Source organism: Vulpes vulpes, chromosome 3 (genome assembly GCF_048418805.1).
Source record: "Vulpes vulpes isolate BD-2025 chromosome 3, VulVul3, whole genome shotgun sequence".
Classification (NCBI taxonomy): Eukaryota; Metazoa; Chordata; class Mammalia; order Carnivora; family Canidae; genus Vulpes; species Vulpes vulpes.
The window spans coordinates 101831574-101852383 of NC_132782.1; the positions used below are offsets into that span (position 1 = coordinate 101831574).

Consider the following 20810-nt stretch of genomic DNA (forward strand, 5'->3'; position numbering starts at 1 on the left):
TGTATACATTTATGTGTGTATAAATCCTGAAACTTCGCATAGACAGAGGAGAGAATGAGGTAATGAAGTCGTGCCTGTGACACCTCTCTGCCAGGGTCCTCGCAGCCTCTTCAAGAACAAAGCCATAGTCCGAAAAAAGAAAGGGCACCAGCCTCTGGGCAACAAAAACCTGATCCTAAGCATTTCCAGCGACATTCACTGTCGCTTCTGAGTGTCTACTGTGGCCACGAACAACTTACTGTGACCCTGCAAGCTCTCCCTATTGTATGAGGGGGCAGGTCAGGAAGGCACAGACAGACTCAGAGGCTCATCCCAGTTCCCCTGGCAGGATGCTCCCAGGCTTGACTACCTGGGACAGGAGGTGAGTTGTTTGCAGACTTGGGTTCAAGTTCATGTGTGCACCCGGAGTATAAATCTACAGTTACTGGGACGCCTGGGTGGCTCAGCAGTTGAGCACCTGCCCCTGGCTCAGGGCGTGATCCATGGTCTCAGGATCAAGTCCCACATCAGGCTCCATGCATAGAGCCTGCTTCTCCCTTCTGCCTACATCTCTGCCCCCCCCCCCCCTCTGTCTTTCATGAATAAATAAATAAAATCTTAAAAAAAAAATCCACAGTTACTGATCTAACTGATCTCTGATGTCCAAAACCATGCCCTTCTGGGCTCTAGCAGACAGCAGATTAGACAGGAGGGGAGATTAGCCTCTGGTCCCAGTGTGTATGAGGGAGAGGAGGGGAAGGGCACAGGATAGGAGATCGGTACACCTTCCCATCCCCTTCAGGCATCACAAATCACAGCACAGCGTAGCAATCACAGGTAACAGTGATGCTGCTGTTGAGAGCATTTTGTTCCTCAGATCCTGTTTTCCAAAGCACAGAAGACCGAACACATCTCATGAAGGCAAGTTAACTAAATTGTAGGAGGAGGCACTTTAACGGTCAGCTGTAGTGATCCAGAACTTTCATTTATAGTACAGAATACCTTCTTTCTTAACGCTGCTCAACATACGAACTTCTACCCTAGCAAGCATTCATTACTGTTAAGACCCCACATATTTCCCCACTTTTATTTCCAGATGCAAAGAGCCAGGTCTCAAGTCCGCACATGTGAGAAACAGCCTTACGTGCTGACCCCCTTCCCCTGGGCAAGCGGGCAGCCACGGGGAGCCGGGTGGGGGTGCTCACTCATTTCTTCCAACTGGGCTGTGACTTATCCATCACTCCTCTGGCTTTAGGCTGAGCCTAGCTGTGGGGGATAGGGTGCCCTCTCCAGCTGACAACTGCGGTTATGTCCCCCTCCTTGACACACACGGAGACAAGCACGCCAGTCATGGGGAAACAAACTGCAAAATCAACCCAGAGAGCCCGTGACTCACTAAAGGACACCGGGGACAGCTGGAAGCTTTTTACTCTCGCTTTTTCCAAGTGGGATCATTTTCAGGGTAAGTCACCAAGTGCATGTGTCTATTACGCAATTAGATGCAGGGTGTTGTAGACCCAATGTTTGTGTCTCCCCAGAATTCATGTTAAAATCCAAACTCTCAATGTGATGATGTTGGAAGGTGGGGTTTGGGGAGGTTGACCACGTCATGAGGGTGGATCTGTCATGAACAGAGTCAGCCAGCACCGGTGCCTTCTTTCTGCCACGTGAGGACACCACAAGAGGTTGGCCATCAGAAAACGGGAGGAAGGAGGACCATGCCGGCGCCAGACTTCAGAACTCTGAGCAATCAATGTTTGCTGTCTATAGTACCCGGTCTATAGTATTGTCACGGCAGCCAGAGCAGGACTAAGGCAAGTGGACATCATTTTTGTACTCAAATTTAGGGAGGGAAAAAGTGACAGCATGAGAGAGGGGGTTAGGGAGGAGAGAGGAGAGAGAGAGAATACTAGAGAGCAAAATTTCAGACTAAACAGGATTTTTGCAGCTTACACACGAACTTTCAAACCTGAACTCGAGGTAAGATGCAATTTCTCTGCACGTGTGTTTCACTTTATACAGTAGACAGACTTCTGAAAAACTGGATACAAACAGGAATTTTTAGGGGCACCTGGGTGGCTCAGTGGTTGGGTGCCTGCCTTCGGCTTAGGTCATGATCCCGGGATCTGGGATCGACTCCTGTGCATCAGGCTCCCTGCATAGAGCCTGCTTCTCCCTCTGCCTAGGTCTCTGCCTGCCTCTCAGTCTGTCTTTCATGAATAAATAAATAAATCTTAAAAAAAAAAACCCCAGGAATTTTAAAAAGTCCTTTTTGTATACAGCTTTGAAAGCTCACAACTATCTTAGTTTGGGCCACTATAGAAAATATGCCTGAGACCAGGGAGCTTAAATAGCAGATATTTACTGCTCACAGGTCTGGAGGTGGGGAGTCTTAGATCAGGGCACCAGTTTGATCCAGTCCTGGTGAGAGCGCTTTTCCTGGCTTGTAGCCAGCTACCTTCCTGCTGTGTGCTCACATGGTAGAGAGAGAAGGAGGGCTCTGGTCTTTCTTCCTTTACTTATAAGGGTCCTAATCCCATCATGGGGCCCCAACCTCATTACTTCATCTAACCCTAATTCTTCACCAAAGACCCACCTCCTAGTACCGTCACATTGAAGGTTTGGGCTTCAGAAATATATGGATTTGGGGAGATACAAACATTTATCTTATACCATCCCCAAACCCATTCATGAAGATAAGGGTCCTTTGGAAAGAGAGAACATTGGTCCCTAACCTCTAAAACGCATCCTTTAGGCAAGTTTGAGTTTCCAAGTCTTTTGAAAGTTCTTATATTTAGGAAGCTAAAACAGTATTAGAGGCATGCATTCCGGCCCCCCTCATTATGCAGAGGAAGGGGTTGAGTTCAAAGAGGCAACATGACTGACCCAAGGTCATGCAGCTGGAGTGAGTCAGAGCTGAGCTTTGAACCAGAGTTCCCCCTTCTTGACAGTTATTCATTCGCTTGTCCTGCCTGAAATAAGCGGGCCAGGGCCTGGGGTCTGGGAATCCATTGTTATGTGAGCCTGTAGTTTTAATGCTCTATTTTCTGGAAGTCAAAACTACACCATCGAGGTATTGCTCTTTTTCATTATGGAGTCATCTTGATTTTATTTATATTTTGCAGCAAAATGATTTAAATCGAATGTGCTTGGGCACAGAGGAAATCTGACCTGAAAGACGGTCTTTGTGGCAGAAAGAGAGCCAGCAGATACTTATTTCCTGCCTTTCCAAGGCCAGTAACATCCTGGTACAAGGGGATTCATCAATACATCTTTCATAAGGGCTTCTCTGCACAGTGAGGTGGAAAATCTTTCCAATGACTCCGGCCCATTTGTAACTCTGCCCTGAATAAAAGGAGGGATTGATCTGGTCTTGGACCGCTTCCATGACCAGGGGCCTTCCTTCGCCCTAGGAGGCAGAGTCTGCAAATGGAATTCAATTGGGCAATTGCTCCCAGAGAGCAAGCCCAGTAGGGGTCAGCACGGCCTCCTCCAAAGAGTGAACAGGGAAGGGTTAAGTGTGCTCAGCCTTGCTCTGCTGGGATCTGCAAGAAGGAGTGAGGCCTGAAAGTCTCTAATATAAAGAGGTTTAAGAGGACTCAGAGGGAAGGCTTGGCACTGGATGTTCAAAAGCTGCACCTCAGTTTCCCCTCCTGGTGACCCCCAATGAGCAGGTGATGTGACACTGCCTCACTGCATCCATCAGCCAGTGGGTTGGCATTTCTTAAGCATCCTTAATGAGCTGGCAAAGTGGGATAGCTCCAAGGCTCTGTTACAGGGCAGAGGGGCATGGGGGCTTGAAAAGGATGGCCATGGCTCTGGACACATCTAAGACCCCATTATCTCCCCATATGGCAGCCAACACTCTGAGGGCTTCCCTGGCTGGGAGACCCAGAGGCCTGATACCAGTTTTAGGTGCTGACGTTTCGGCAACCAACTCCTCCCCTCTGAGCTGTGCTTTGCTCTTCTCTAAGGGAGGCTGCTTAGGGCAGTGGTTCTCAATTTTTGGGAGGGGGTACATTTTGTCCTCTCCCTGGAGAGACATTTGGAAATTTCTAGAGACATTTTTGGCTGTCACACTGGGGGAGGGTAAGGGGGATGGGTTGCTATTGGCATGTAGTATACAGAAGCCCAGGATGCTGCTAGACATGCTACAGTGCATAGGGCAGCATCCCCACCCCCAACAAAAACATTCTAGATCAAAGTGTCAGTAAGTGCCCAAATCGACAAAGTGCAGAGAACTCTCTGCGTCTTCACATGGTGAGTTCAGTTCTGAGACACTGGCCCACACTCTTGCTCACCTACCCAAGACCTCATCCCAATCCCTACCTTCTTTCCTACTTCCGAGGCATGTGAATTTGAACGAGATCCTTCTCTTAGCCAAGCATCAGCTTCAATGTTGAGATCAGTGGAATTACAGAACCTGATTTAAGCCAGATTTGCCATGAGGATTAGAAATCAGTACACCCTTCCCAGTACCGGACACTCAGTAGATGTTCAACAAATAGGACACATTATCTTCTGTAGGGAAAATAGTATCTCTTCCAATCGTTGTGAGGGTAAATAAAACATGAAGCCTAGCAACATAGAGGATATGGAGTAAATCTTGGTTGGTGAAGGCAAAGGATCAAAACATGAACACAAATGAGAGTGAGAAGAACCAACGAAGGCTCATGGGAAAGTAAATGTCCAGCATGGAGCTTAGCATGCAGAGTGCTCAAAATGTATCTGCTCGATGGAGAGCAGGCAGGTCAGAGAAGTAGAAGTATCTACACCAGAATTTCTCAACCTCAGCATTATAGACACAGGGGCCTGACAATTCTTTGCTGTGGGAGCTACTGCACGCACCATATACTATTAGTAGCATCCCTGGCCCCTACCCACTGTGGGTAGCATCCCTCCCTCCCTATCCAGGTTGTGACAACCAAATATGTCTCTGGCCTTTGGCAGGTGTTCCCTGGGGAACACACTGGGCACCCCTGGGTGGGGTGGGGGGTACAACTATCTCTGGTTGAGAACTACTGGTCTAAAAATGTCTGACACATAGTTGGTCTCTTACTCAACAAATATGCTGGAAGGAGGCAGGGATGGGGGAGTGAGAGGATGAAGCTGCTGACCTGCAGGATGGCTTGCCTTGGCTGCCCCAACTGGCTCTCACTCATGACGAACAAGGGGAAAGAGGCTTGTTCCACAGGCAGACACCAGCTCAGTTTCTCTGAAACAGACACTCTTACTCAAGTGTACTGTCTGTGCTCTGCCTTAAGAGGGCAACTCTTCTGAGAATCCATTTTTCCAGTCCTAAGAGTTTTATGTGGATACTGCAGTCAATACCCACATCACTCAACCTGCCTCTCATCCCTCCCCCTTCAAAGGGATTCTCTGGAAGTACTTCTAGTCCCAAATAGTTTAATGTTTCTATTGTGGGGATGAGCCATTGTAGTCAAGAAGATTAAGAGGTGTGTAGTTGCTTTGTGTTGGTAGTCGGAGGCCGAGAGGTGGAAAAACCCATGCATCTCCAGCGTCAGAGCACAACCTTCAGGCAGATGGCGAGGGGGTGATGTCGGGAGAAAGGAAAAAGCACAGGTTACAGGGTGCACAGGTGAAGGGGCTGCTGGGAACACACGTGGTGGTGGTGGGTGGGGGGAGAGAAGTCAGTGAGTTCAAAAGCAGCTGGGCTCCAAGGCGGGGGTGGGGGTGGGACCACAACCAGATTGAAACTTCCAGGACGGGCCTTTCAGAATAAGCTATAAGGGAGTAGCCTCACTGGACACTTCCCCTCTTCCTCATATCCCAGCTCCCACCTTGGCCATGTCCTTGGTCTTCCTGCAGCTTCACTGTTCCCTGCAGCCAAACATGAGGAGCAGACTCTGGACCAATCCCCACCCCATGCTCACCTTGCCCACTCATGCCTCCCTTTTATCCCCTATCGGCCAGAGTGATCCTTTGAAAAGGTCGATCAGATGCTACCCCTTTGCTTAAAATCCTCACATTTCTATTTTTCTTGGTACAAAGATGGAAATCGTATTGCAGCCTGCAAGTCCTGGCTGCTGCCTGCCCTCCACTGGCCCCCTCTCCACTCTGTCTTGCTTCTTTAGAATTCTTTCCAGTCATTACCAGTTTCCCACTCGGAGCAGGACCTTTGCACATGCTGCTTCCACTTCCTAAAATAATCCTTACCCAGGCTACACTCCCTTCCTCTCAGCTTAACTGTCACTTGCCTAGCGAGATTCTGCTGGCCTTCCCCGGCCACGTCCACTGCACAACAGTCTCAGAACACTGGGGCATTCATCCCACTGCACTGAGTCTGTCTCGGTGACTGGCCTCTGTCTCCACCAGATGATGGAGCTGCCTGAGAGCAGGGCACCTGTTTTGTCCACTCATGTGTCTTTGTCCCTACCCAGTTCAACAAACATTTGTAGAATAAATGAACATGTGAATGCGGCAGGGCGGGGGGGAAGGAAAAGAGGAGCTAACTCGAAATTTAGATAGAGTGTCCCTTTCAGGGGTCATGTCCCATGGCTCCACCTGTAGATACCTGGGGGGGGGGGGGGGGAACAGGTGGGCTGCCTCTTTCTCCCTTGCAAGCTTCTCTATTCCAGCCCTAGCTAGAGGAAGATGGGTCCTCTCTGCCCTCCCTTCCAGGATCATCAGCCCCAACAAACCCACCCACTGTCGTGACAACAACAAACCACCAAGCTCCTACTGCCTGGGGCAGTGGGCAGGAGATGTGGACCCTGGTCTCGAGGAGCCCAGCAGTATCAGCACCATCTGGGGGGCTGGCTGGAAATGCAGAGGCCCAGGCCCTCACTCCAGATGGGCTGAGTCACAATCTGCATGTGAGCGTGAGCCCAGGTGATGTGTGTAAGCGTGAGGTGTGCTGGGCTAGAAACAGCTGGTCAGAACCCCCTGGATGGTCTGCCAAACTGCACACCTCTAGACCCCACCTACCCCTCGCCCAGTTCCTGATTCAAGGTTTGCAATGTGGCAGGAAAGCCTACGTCTCTCTCAGGTACAGGTGATGCTGTGGGTCCCAGATCAAGTTTTGAGAGAACTATTGCTTTATGGAGGTGGAGGCAGAGCTCAGAGAGGCCCAGAAAGGCACTCCCAGAGAAGCAGGGGGGCACCTGGGTGGCTCAGTTGGTTAAGCAACCGAGTCTTGGTTTTGGCTCGGGTCATGATCTCAGGGTCCTGGGACCGAGCCCCACATTGGGCGCCATGCTTAGCAGGGAGTCTGCTTCTCTTCTCCTTCCTCTCCCTCTGCTCTGCACTTTCTTTCTCTCTCTCAAATAAATAAATCTTAAAAAAAAAAGTTAAAGAAGTGAGTGTGAATCGAAAAAATAAGAGCTTGCCAGACAGCAGGTTTGAGGGGCATTTTGGACAGGTGGCATCACATGAACAACCTGGGAAGCATGAAGCAAGGCATGGCTAGGGGATGTCCTTTGTCACGTGGGCCTGTAAGTCAGGCAAGGCAGGGGAAGAAGGCAGGGGCAGGGGTGGGGAGTGGGGAGGCCAGGAAAGGGGAGGGGGAGGGGGAGGGGGCAGGAGCCTGGAGGTCACAGCAGCTCTGCTTCCTCTTAACCTGGCCCAGCACTGCAAGGAAGGAGTATCCCCAGGGTTCCCCCATCAGAGCTCCTACTCCTGCGGTGCTCACCCTGCATCAAGCCTTGTCCTAGGGTCTCACGTACATTCACCCACTTTTCTCCCTTTTGCAACTGCTTTAAAGAAATAATTCTAGACTCACAGGAAGTTGGCAAGAGAGTTCCGTGTTCCTTCGCCTGGCTTCCCCCAGTGGCGGCGTCTTACTTAACTGCGGCACAATATTAAAGCCACACAATTAACGTGGGTAGAACACGATTAACTAGAACCACAGACTGGTTTTTACATGGTCTAGGCACGCATGCATGCGTGTGTGTGTGTGTGTGTGTGTGTGTGTGTGTGTGTTACTGCTCAGTTCTCACTACCCCTCTCTTGTTATCCCATTTTGCGGATGAGAAAACTAAAGCCTATGGAGAAGTCAACTTGCCTAGAGGATGGCGGGGAAAGACACTGAGTTCTAGCACTCCAGCTCAGAGCCCCTCCTCATTACTGCTTCTCTGGCAAGTGTTCCAGTATTTGTGCAAACTCATGGATCAAGGATATTCCCAGGGGGACCCACGCCTCCAAAAGGAGGCCCATCCCCAAGGCCTCCGGGAAGAAGCCCCCCTGGCCAGGGCCGAGAGGAGAAGCTGGGGGAGGCAAGGGTGGCCACAGATGCCCTGTGCTGTTGGCCCGCAGGGAAGGAAGCCTTATTCCTGGCTCAAAGGCACCCCTGTCTGCTGGGTCTGCCCCCCAGGTACCTGGTCGGGTGATGTTCACAGGGCTGGCCTGGGCTGTCTGCCAACATCGGGACCAGAGAGAAATCTGCTGTTCTACATCCCGGCCCCTGCCCTGGCGCCTGGCAACCCCACAGAGGCCTGTTTGTGAGGGCAGGAAGGAGGCTGGGCGGCTTAGCCTTCCCCTCGGCCAAGCTCTCAGCCCCTGGCGGCTGGGCTGGGCGGGAGCGGAGAGAGAAGGCACACAGCGAGGCCCTTACACCACCAAACAAGCCCCCTCTCACCAACAGGGCCTCCAGCCGCCGCCTCAGTGGCCAGCGACTACCAGACAAGGCCTCCTTTGGCTGCTGACTTTAATGGCTCGCTGGGCTTCTTAGAAGGGAATGTTCTCTGTGCTTACAAACACGTACAGATGATCTATGCACGTGGACAGGGACTGCTCAGACCCACGCACACCGCTTGATTTGTGGCCAGATCGGTGGGACTGTGGGTGAATTCTTTTCTTCTTCAGCGTGGCACTCTGTTAATGTTGCTTTAATGCTGTTTGTGTAGCTAGGCAAAAAGGCTTCCTTTCATTAGGGGGAAAAAAAAAATCAAACCATAGGGGAAAAAAAGGTTAAAAAAAAAAAGAAACGACCCATATTATAGCCCTGGGAATGATTTTGCTTAGATGTGGAACAACTGTCACGGCCTGATAAGTAGCCTCATCTCTGGCCCTCTACAAATCTCAGCTCCCTGCACTGGAAAGTGAGGGTTTGGCTAGAAGGATCCACCCCAAACTATTAACCTACAGAACTCTGTATGGGAGAGAGTGGGATTGAGGGCGCAGAGTTAAGGGAGGTCTTTTATTTGTATTTTGTCCAGAGATTCAAAATGTAGCATTGGACAGGCCACACCAATGGGTCACGGTCATTAATTGTAAGTCAATCCACTCTGGGAAGGCTGGGAGAATGTTGAAACCCAACTGTTTTTTTTGTTTTTCCAAAACATTCTGCAGGTCAAACCAAACCGGCTGACTCCCTAGTGGCTAGTTTGACTTCTGAAGTCAACCCTTGTGCAGGATCAACTCAGGAGCTCTGGGACTTCTTTGATCTTTGGATCAGGAGACCGTGGGGGAAAAGCTATTGAGTGACTGGCCTGCAGGTAATCAACTGTGGCCCCGGTGTGTCTGCACAGCTCCCTACTCTCTGGAGAGAGGTCTCCCAGGACAATTCCTCACCCTGTAACTAGCTCCCTTGGGCGCCACAGAGGAGGTGGCAAAGTATACAGTCAGTCTAGGGGTACAGTCTAGAGTACCTCTAGAGCCCCCTAGAAAGCACTAGATTTTCGATACCAGAATATGTGTTGCCAGTTCCCCTCAGACTGTCAGAAGTGTCCCCCTCATGCCCACCAGTTGCTCCTCTTCGAATGACACTGATACGTCTGCTCTCCCAAAGAAGCCATACCAGGAGGGGAGATGGGCACACAACTAACAGAGGGCAACACATGAAACCAAATCACAATTTATACCCTCCCATTCCATAAAAGGAAAGCCTGCAATAAGACACAGAAGCCAGAAAACTACTATAACTAGAGATAGAGAATCAATAATCACGGTGAAGGAGGGGAAACTTTGCAAACCACAGCTAACAGAATGATTCCAATTGACCTCGGAGAAGACTCTGAGCTTCCTGGTGGCCAAAGCAGAAAGGGATGCGATATATTCTGTAGCTCATAATTGGACGCTCAGAAGCTTAGGCACAAAAAAAGAAAAGAAAAGCTAGGTCCCAGGACAATGAGCCTGGCAGGTGTGGGTGAGGGGGAGGCAGGAGGTAATGAGGTCCAGAGGTGAATGGCAGCCAGGCCAAGCTTGGGCCTTTGGTTTATACTCCATGTGGCATGTGGAGCCACTTTGAGCAGAGGCAAGACCTCATCTGATGGAGAATAGCCTGCTGGGGGCAAAGGGAGAAGTAGAGAGGCAGATCTGGAAGGGAGAGCAAAATGCCACCCAAGAGATAGGTGAGCCCTCAGAATAAAACACAGCCTACTCTCCAGCACCTACAAGGCTGCACATCCTCTGGACCCTCGTCTCTGTTCGGCTCAAACTCCACCTGCTGCCTCCAACTACCATGGTCTCAGCCCCGTTTCTTGTCGCATGAGGTATCTGCATACCCTGTTCTTCCCTCACCTTTGTCCCATACATGTCCCCTTAAACATGGCCCCTGGTGAGCTCTTTCCCCGGCTCCTATTACATATACGACCTCCCTCAATTCCAGACTCTCCTGCTTCTTTCCTAGCAGCCAATCACAGCCGACCATTATTGTGGTCTGGTTGGCTTCTTGGTTGGATGATCTGGGCCCATCTCTCCACCGGGAGGGTCCAGGATTCCATGGAGACAAAGATGCGCCTTCCATCTCATCTCTTCCTGCACTGTGATAGCCCAGGGCCTGACACATAACAGGTACTCAATAAATTCTGGTGACTCAGTGGACCCTCTGAAGTAGACAGGGAAAGGCTAGGTTAAAAATGGAAGCTCAGAGAGGTTAGGCAAGCTGCTGATGGATCCCACATCTGTCTCCAAGGCCAGTACCCCTGACCCCACTGCTCTGGATTCACATCAGATCTTCCTCTGACCTTCCTCTGCAAGACTCCTATCATTAGATTCAACCAGGATCTCTGTGCCTTGCCACGGAGCCAACAGGAATGTGATGATGATCTGAAGAGGGTCAGGAAGTGGCAGTCGGAGTCAGGTCTCAACAGCAAGAGCCAAGAGGGATGCGCTAGGATGCCACCTGGCCTGGTGGAGGGCCTCACCACCGCCATGTTCCACTGCTTGCAACACAAACTATTCTCCCCAAAGTACGCAGCGTTTATCCGATCAATTTTCTAGGCTGTGCCAACCAAACAGTGGAATCCACAGGAAATTAAGCTTATTGACTCAGTCTTTGGGTACCACATGGAGAAGATATATTTACACATGTCATCTGGGCCTGGGGGACTGGAGGTTATTGGCAGTAGGTATTTACTGAGTTTTGAATGACAGCTGGAGCAGGGATGGGGCGGGGGGGAGGGCAGATACCCTGTCTCTCCACTGCGTGCAGATTTCTGAGTCAGGGTCCCTTCTTCTGAGCCCTCATTTTACCCCCATGTGGCTGGACAGTGGAAGGATCTCGAGTGGAGCTAATTTTCAGCAGAAACTGCTATCTGAAAGAATGGACTTGTAAACTTCAGGTCGACTTACTGAGGTTCTCATTGTTGGCAGCAGTGAATTGTGATATGATTTGCTTTCTAGGTGTTTGCCTGGTGATGCTTCTTCATGGTTCTTGGAGCTGTGACTTCTCCTTGGGTCATTTACAACTGGAGGGGAAAGGCAACATACAGCAGGGGCCTGAGGAATGGATGCCCAAATAAAAAGTAACTGTAAATAAATAATGACATCAAGAGCTAATAATTAGGGACCCAGAATATGTGCTGAACCCTGTATGGATATTTACACACATGTGTTCTCATGTGTTTTTTTTGTAGTAAGAATAAAATCCAAGTTCCTTTTCATAGCCTTACAAGGCCCTCTGGGATCTGGAGATTGGCCACCTCTGTAAGCTCGTTCCTGCCTCAGGACATTTGTACACGCTACTCCTCTGCCTGGAGTGCTTTCCCTCACATCCTTGAACATCTGTCTGGTTTATTCCCATCACTTGAAGCTGGGCTCAAATATCACCTATGCCCTTCGAGCCCCAACCCATCTTGTACGCGGTTTCATCTTCTCCATAGCACCTTTCCACTTCCTAGGAGTCTTCTTACTGGTATGTCTGCTTAGATGTCTATAGTCTATTTCTTCTCACTAAGCTCCATGACTCCGGAGACCCTAGACTCCCAATATGCCCAATGCTTGGAGACACGCCAGCACATAGTCGAGGCTGAATAAAGACTCCAAGAAGGAGTCAAAGGGCTACATGGGCTTTGTCAAAGGCCTGATGTCACGCCAAAGGCTAGATTTCTAACCACCAGGGTGACACTGGCTCAGCACAGGACACTCTGAGTCATCTGGACTTCCAAAGACAGTGCCACCTGGGGCTTTTAGGGGGAGCAGGAAATTTCACCACAAGTTACACAGATCTAAAGCGCTACTGTAATCCGGGACACCTGACTCTATGAACTCATCAGCTGATGCTACCAGTATAAAGGATGCGCTTCTAGGCACCCTGGACAACGTGGAGATGAAGCAATAAAGCACAGTGGGTGGCGGGGGGAGCATAAACGGTGTTGTGGGCAGCCGGAGCTTCCTCCTGAGGCTCTGCACTTCCTCCCTCGCTGGCTGAGCCTCAAAGAGATGTCTCCACTTCCTAGGTCTCGGCTTTTACACCATTAAAATGGGAATAGTGACTGTCCATCTATGGCAAAGGGCCTACTTTCAATGCTGCATCAAGAAACACATGAAGAATATCTACTTGTGCAGCTGGCACATGTTGAAAGTACAGTGGGGTACCTGCCTGAGTCTTCTCTTCCTCTCAGATCCGAGAAGCACGACAGGATGGGTCCTGTCTTACTTCCATTTTCCAAACCCCATGTCAGAACATGCTGGCTGCCTCAAGGACAAAGTATAAACCAGGGGCCATTCTGGAACATCTCATGTCAGGGCCACATGGCCTGGATCTGAATTCCAGTTGTGCAACCTTGGAAAAACGAAGGACCTCCACCCCACTTCTGGGACTGTTTCCTTAGTCATTAGATGGCAGAGTGGCTTGTGTCATCTGGCCCCTTCCCACCCCCTAACTTCATAGGCTAATTCCTCTCACACTGGACTTCTTTGGGTCAATTGCTGTAACCCAGCAGAGCCTCGGGGAGTTTGCATATGCTATTCCCTCTGCCTGGAACAGCCCTCCTTCCTTCACTGACAGGCTCTTGCTGCACCTCTCAACCTTCCCCGGCTGCCCTGGAAAACACAGCCCACCCCATTATATGTAATAGAGCTCCTTTTTCATTTTCTTATCACCACCAATCGACACGTGTGGTTCTATATTAAGTGATGTTTATGGTTTTCCTGCCTATTTCTTCCACAGAGGAGGAGACAGTAAGTCTCCTAAGCAAAGGGGCCACTTATGCCTTGGTCAGCCATGTATTTCCAGAACCCAGCATAATGCCTGGAACACAGCAGGTGCTCAGTAAAGGTCTGACAAATGAGCGGATGAAGGCTTGCCATTCCCGCCAGCCCATGCACATCATTCACCCAGCCCACTCTGTGGAACCTCAACCACGTTGTTCCCACATCCAGCTGTTTCCCCACTCCATCCCCTAGGGCAATGGGGTGTGGGTGACCTGAGCTCCATTTCTGGATCCTGGTTAGCTGTGTGATCTGGTAAAGCTTCTTAACCATTCCGTGCCTGTTTCCCTACCATTCGAATAGTTTTAATGGTAACAGTACCTATCTCAAAGAATTGCTTTCAATGTTAAATGAGTTAACATATGGAAAGCACACAGAATTATGCCTTGTACATGAGTAGATGAAATCTAATTGCAGTAATTAACTCTTGCCCCTATTATTCTGTGGCACATAAACATGAAGTCTGCCTCAGTACCTTACCTTTCACACAGGTTTGTCGGCGCCTTACCTGGACAGCGGTTCTGTACCTTGGGTGGCCCATCAGCATCACTGGGGAAGCCTCCTACCACCCTGCCACCCAGGCAACACCCAGACTGATCCCATCACCTCTCCGGCTGGGGCTCACGCATTAGTTTTCAATCTCTCTAGGTCGATTCCAACATGGAGCAGAAACTGAGAACCTCTGTAAACTTATGCTCAGAAAACCCTCAAAACTATCTGTTACATACCCTCCTCTTCAACAGACTTTATCATTTTTATTCTAACACCCTAAGCTGGATCATGCCCCAACTACTGACTTAGACCAGGGATTGTTATCAAGTGGGGGCAATTTTGGGGGGATATTTGGCAGTCTCTGGAGACATTCTGCAGACCACAGCTTGGGAGAAAGGTGCTACTGGCATCCAGTGAGTAGAGGCCAGCGATGCTGCTGACCATCCTATAATGCACAGGGCAGCCCCCATGGCAAAGAATGAGCTGGCCCAATACGTCAACAGTGCTGAGGCTGGGAAACTCTGCTATGGAGTTATCCTTTCTGTGGGCACAGGAAGGACAACAGTGGCCAGCTGACAATAGGAAGAAAGAAGAGAAGTGAAGGGAACTTGTTGTTAGTGATTATCAACCTGCAACCCCGTGCCACACAGATGTTTCACGAATAACAATGGCCACTATTCCGAGTGCCCACCACAGAGCAGATGTATTTTCTTGACCACAAGGCAATTCTGGGTTAGAGCATAATGTCCCCATCTCATGCCTAAGTAAGCAGAGACAGCAAGGTTGGGTAACTAGGCCAAGGTCACCAAGCCTGCACAGAGCTGATCTCATTTTGAGACCATTTTGTCCGACTCTAAATTCAAGGCTGCCCCAGATCACACTTCTTAGGCCTCATCACGTGCCAGACAAAACTTAATTGTCCGAATGCTTAACATTTAGCTTACTTCACCTCCACAATAACTCTGTCAACTAGATACTACTATTGTCATCACCCTCATTTTACATCCTAGGAACACCAAGGCAGAGTGGTGTAGAGCCACTTGAAGACTTTCACATAGTTATCAATTAGCAGAGATGAAATTTGAACCTGGAGAGGTGTATCCAGAATCTGGTTCCTTCCTACCACACTCTACTGTTTCTGAGAGAATGCTGGAAGGATCCAACTCCTCTCTGCCTCAATATCTTTGTACGAGCTGTTCCCTCTTCCTTAAACACCCTCCAATTGGCCTCTCTGTCCAGCTCACTCCTTCTCATTCATCGGATCTCAGCTTATAAGTCACTTTTCTGGGACAGCCTCTCTGCCCCTCTGACCAGATGAGTTATCTTTGTTAAACTCTCAGCTCCACCCTCCACCTTCATAATATTTCACAATTTATAATAAACTCTTCACTGGTACAAGTGTCTGACTGACATCAGTTTCCTCCTTTAGACTGCAGACTTGGTGAGGACAGGCATTGTGGCTGCTTCGATCAGCACTGCATCCCTAGGCACCTGGCATGATGCCTGGCACAAAAGGGGTGCCCAATAAAAGCTTGTGGCTGAATGCATGAAGCGGAGGACCTGAAGCCAAAACAACAGCTGGTGCACATCCAGCCCACATCCCCATCTCCAGACAGGGATGGAGCAGTTCGGGGGAGGCTGTGGGGGTGCTGTCCAAATGCCTCTGTGACAGGTCAGAGCTGCAGAGCTCTTCAAGCGAGCTGGTAGTGGAGGCCATAAACCAGCTCCCTGAGCCATCTCTTCTTCATGGTGGCTGGTCTTTATCATTTTCCAATCAACACTGGTTGAGTTCTAATTGATTTTCTATGATATTCCTCTCCAGAAGGGAGAAAGGCTCTGTTTACTGGGGCAGTGCGTAGAGGACAGGCCTTTTCTTCCTGCTGTATTTAATGCTGCTGCTAATCACGGAGATTAGACTAAAACAATTACAACAGCTAATTAAAGAACAATGCGGTTTTTGGCATCTTCGAGAGACAGTACCATTGGGAATTCCTAACTCGGGCAAAGCAGGGATAATTAAAATCCCGCTCCACTCTCCCCACTCCAGCAGCTGGATCACGCTGATTAAACTGCAAATAAAACACATGAAACCAACACTTTGTAGTCTATCCAATTTCACTTAAAAGGGCTTTTAACTGATTCATAAACAGAGAAGCCGTAAACAGCAAATTATTTAACTAAAGCCAGTTATTTCGTCATCGCCTCCCCCTTTGTTCCCAACACTGGACTTGCGCATGTAGCCCAGGGGACTTTAGGGCTGATGAAGCTGGAGGAATCACTCCAGAGCTTGATGCCACTTGCTCCTGCTCACCAGCAATAGAACATCACGACCGTGCAGCTGTTGCCACTGGATGTTTAATCCTGCTACAAAAAAAAAACCGCTCAGATCCCCTAAATGCCCAGGTTGACCTGAAGGCACCTCTTGACTCTACGCCAAGGCTTAGGTGGCACGGATAGAGAAGGTGCCAAGCAGAACCAACATTAAAAAATGCTTTGCTTTACAACATGGTAAAGTCAGTCTGAGCCAGCCAACTTCAGATTTAAAATGCAACCCACATATACTAAGTAAGAAGCAGCCTCGTTCTCAAGCTACAGGAAGATATGTCACAACAGCCGGATATAAAAGCATGTATTTGCTTTAGACAGAGACACTGTGACCCCCTTGACATGCTTCCCAATTCATTCCAGCAAGCAAGGTGATGTGATTTGCTGCCACTACCAAGAGAGGGGGATGGGGGGAAAATGAGACCAAAGACAGGTCAAGGGTGAGAGGAAAAGAACATAGAAGAGGAAAAGTGAAAATGCGAGACACACTCAGTGAAAGCAGAAAACAGGGACAGAAAAACAAACACTGCAAGAGAGGGAGGTCATAGGAATTTTAAAAGACCTGCACTGCATACGTGCCTAGGATCTGAGCCTGAGCATCTCCCCACCTGTGCCCCAGCCCTGTATGCTGGTGGCCATTATGGGCAATGCTTCTCCACCCAGCTGTGGGGATTTCCCCACTCCTCCTCAGCACAGACTGGTAGTTTTATCAAATAATACAAAAAAGGAAGTATCAAAGAAAAAAAAAGTTTACATACTTGGGTCAAAGCCCAATTATTACAAAAGTGTCTAAAACCATCCCCTCAATTTCTGAATGGTCTCAGAATCGACAGTGATCAACACTTTATGACTGGCACTGATCCATGGACCACACTTTGATCAAGGGGCTCTTTTCTAGAAGATCCACCCCCAAGTCACTGGGAATGTATGTCATCAGATTTACAACGTTTCATTTAATGTCCACCTCAAGTTGTTTGATGACCCCAAAAATGTAGGTTTTCAAATGCATGTAATTGTAGGAAGCAAAGACCAGGAAGAAACGTTGCAAAGATGCTATCTCAGGACGATTGCTTTACGTTTTTCATCTCTTATCAAGCTTTTTGAAAAAAAAAAATCATTTTTTTAAACATAAAGAACAGTAAAAGTTCTTTTAAAAGAATATCTACGAAGGCAAAGAAATGTTTTATCATGACTTATTCATATATATTTGTCATAATAAGTATGTTAGCAATTATGTAAAATAGAATTATATGGCCCAATAAAAGTTATGTTACTGTACATAACATGTTGGAATTGTATACAAAAAATATGATGTTTACAAAGAGTACGCTACAATTTAAGGAGATGCTTTTGCAATTTGGTTGTCCAGTATCAATTTGCCAATATTCAACCCATTTTTATCTATTAAAAAACAGCTATTTCATATAGCTTAGCCTAATATAATATTAAGTGGAATAAAAAGGTTCACATGAATAGATGGAGATTGATTATATACAAAATGCACATGCATGGAAAAGACTGGAAAAAATATACAAAAAAAAAACAACCCTGTAGCATGGTGATTTTTTTCCCTCTGGATCATTTTCCAAATTTCCAACTGTGAGAAAATATATTACTTTTGTAAGCAGGGCGAAAAAGTCACCTTTCAAATTTTTAACTCAAGAAAATTACTAGCATTTTTGAGAGTTTTATCCCAATTTTCATACCACTACCAAGAATGCCATTATAATAAATAGCCATTTTTTAATATTGTAGACAAAAGTGGTTACTTACTCTGTGTGCATGTGTATGTCGGGGAAATGGGGACTAATGGCAAATTTAAATCCATAATTATTAACTTAGATCATTAAATTCACTCATTGCTTGCAAGAATGAACAGAGTGGGAGGCGCTGTCTCTGTGAAAGAGAAGGAGCCTGTGATCATAAGGGACCTGAAGATCAGAGCAGCCCACTGATCTGAATCTGCCACGCATTGTCCTGTGATCTTGGGCAGGTCACTTCCACCTTTATCATGGCCCCAGTCTCTCCACCTTTAAAACGAAGGCTGCTCTGTAAGCTCCTTCCAAACTTGATATTCTGTGATCCTATTTTATGACGGCCAAGGTCAGCTCTGTAAATTGCAGTGCCCAGTGCTAAATGGAAACATAGGGCAGCTTACGGAAAAATTATTTCAGAATTTCAAGAGAGTGACAACAGAGCATTCAACCAAGCACGGGGCCCTGCTGAGCATGGGGCCCTGCGTGTGACTGCCTGGGCACACACCCACGGTGGAGTGGCCCTGCGGAGAGCAGAAGGTGAAACACCAACCACCACCACCATCCAAAACAAAAGGGGATTCAGAAGTGTTTGGCAGACGGAGCATGTAGACATCAATGAGAATTACTCACAAGGTAGATAACACACCTGTCAACAAAAATACTCGGGCCCGAGTGATTAAAAACCAACGACAATTGCCTTTTCATACTTGATTACAATCAGTTTCTATTTTAAAAACAGGTCTCTGAATATAAAGTCGTGCTTGGATTTCACAGGCAAGTCTGCATTTCCCAAGTCTTAAATTCCACTGCAGTGAGCCAAACTCCGTGAACCTTTCCTCCGCTAACATCTGTGATCAAGATTAAAGTAACTCACAGTCAGCTCTGGCTATTGAAGCTCAAACCCGAGGATAAGATCTGGTATTTTGCAAAGTGTGAGGAGCCAGCCATGCTCACCATCTGCCTCCAGAGCTCACTCTCTCCTCAGTTCCTATCAATGTGAACCCTGGGACAGCAGGGCCATCACGGAGAGGGCAGTTTGGTCCACCTTCCTGCCTTCGGACTGCAGGAGGGAAGCGCACGGCGAAACCTCCCTTGCTCAGCTCTCCAGAAGAGCTGCGGATAGGACGCATATGCAGGTGTCCCCAGCTCTTGATCACAACCTGTTTACTCTGTGTACGACCGTAATGAGTTTGATGATTTCTAGAGGTGAGAAGCAAAGGCGGCTGATGGTCACCACCAGGCATGTTGAAAGCAAGGAGAACTAACGGCGCGCACAAGAAATATAAGACCAGAAAAAAAATGATCAAAAGGCAGACAGAAAGATAAAAAGGATTCTGGGCCCATTGAGTGAAAAAGCTAGAGCATTCTTGCTGCCCTCAGGGGTCATTAGTGCTTTTAGCAGAATCCGAAACCTAGTGCTTGAAATAGGGGTGAGATTTCTTCAAGGAAAGCTTAACACACGCTCAAGCATACTGTTTTGGGAGGCAGAGAAACAGGGGATAGAATTTAGAAAGATCCTCACTGGTAAGACTTAACTCTTGGGGAAACTAGGATTGTCTTATCTCAGAAGGCTCTAGATGGCTCGGGTTTTGCTGTACACGTGCATACGAATGATGTGTGTGCAGGCTTCCATTCTGTAGCATTTCTTTTCACCCATTTAAAAAAATCATTCTTACTGGACCTTACAGTCCAGAATGAGGATTTGCACACTTTTTCAGTAAAGGGTCAGATAGTAAAGACTTTGTTTTGCAGGCCATACAGTCTCTGTCTCAGGGGCTTGGCTCTGTGCTGCTAGCTCAAAGTGGCCACAGACAGTATGCAATGGATGGGTGTGGCTGTGTTCCTAATAAAAACCCCACCTACAAAAACAGACAGCTGGCTGAATTTGGCCCATGAGACATAGTTTACCAATCCCTGGTCTAGAACAAAGAACATGGGCTCCGACGGGCCCAGACCTGGATTCAAACCATGACTACCTTTTTGCTACTCTTGAGACTCAGTTTCTCTCTTTTAGAATACGAGGAATAATACCTACTTTGCAGGGTTATGATGAGCATCAAATAGAAAACAGAAAAGAACATTCTTTCCCCAGTAATTCTTTTCACCTATGTGGTTTTTTTTTTTTTTACTTGGTTCTGCCCCCATACAGTTCTTTTCGTGAACGGCCTTTTTTGACAATTCTCTCATTGCCCCATGCCCACCCCCACTCCCCCACCCTCCTGCTTATATTTATAAGGTGAGGAGACAGACATCATGAACTGCTCTACTGATAAACAAACAGAAACTTGTGAAAGTAGGTATTGGAGCCAGAGACGTGAAGTATCCACTCACAACCAGCCATCCCTGGCTTTGGGTATGTGACCTGTATAAACATAGGCACGTGTGAACCTGTAGACGTGCCCACTGAGAAATCGCCCCAGCCCAAGTCCCATGTGGCCACTTACTGGATGTATAACCCCAGGGAAGGCACCTGACCATTCAGCTTAGGTTACTTCATTTGCAAGACAGAGTTACTAGGAGGATAAGTTCTAGAAAGTTCTACCTTAAGATTTGAATACTTAAGCGTAGCGCCTCATACATAGTCAGTGTTCCAGCTCTATCTATTGAATGAGCCAACGTGGTTGTGGGGATCAAATGAGGGCAGCGATCTTAGACACACTGCCTGACATACAGAATGCTCAATAAACGGCCACTACTCTGTTAATGCAGCACTATGCAGAACTATGTATGTATATGCAGATACTCTTATGTGAATACACACAGGTGCACATGTGTGTGCACGCACACACGGCCTGTGAGCTCCGTGAGGGCAGCAACTACATCTGACATCAAGCATCTGCTCATAATGAACTATTTGTTCATCTC

The 20810-nt window shown here is 48.1% G+C and overlaps 1 protein-coding gene and 1 long non-coding RNA gene across 2 annotated transcripts in view; one reads left to right on the top strand and one right to left on the bottom strand.

The window, feature by feature from the left end:
• The window catches only part of XYLT1 (xylosyltransferase 1), a 303984-nt gene that overhangs the window by 170814 nt on the left and 112360 nt on the right, over positions 1–20810 (bottom strand). The gene's annotated exons all lie outside the window — the stretch shown is intronic.
• LOC140598310 (uncharacterized) lies at positions 1645–15258 on the top strand. Its single transcript, XR_012000631.1, has 3 exons — positions 1645–1793; positions 9289–9434; positions 11563–15258. It is a non-coding gene; the product is annotated as an uncharacterized lncRNA (long non-coding RNA).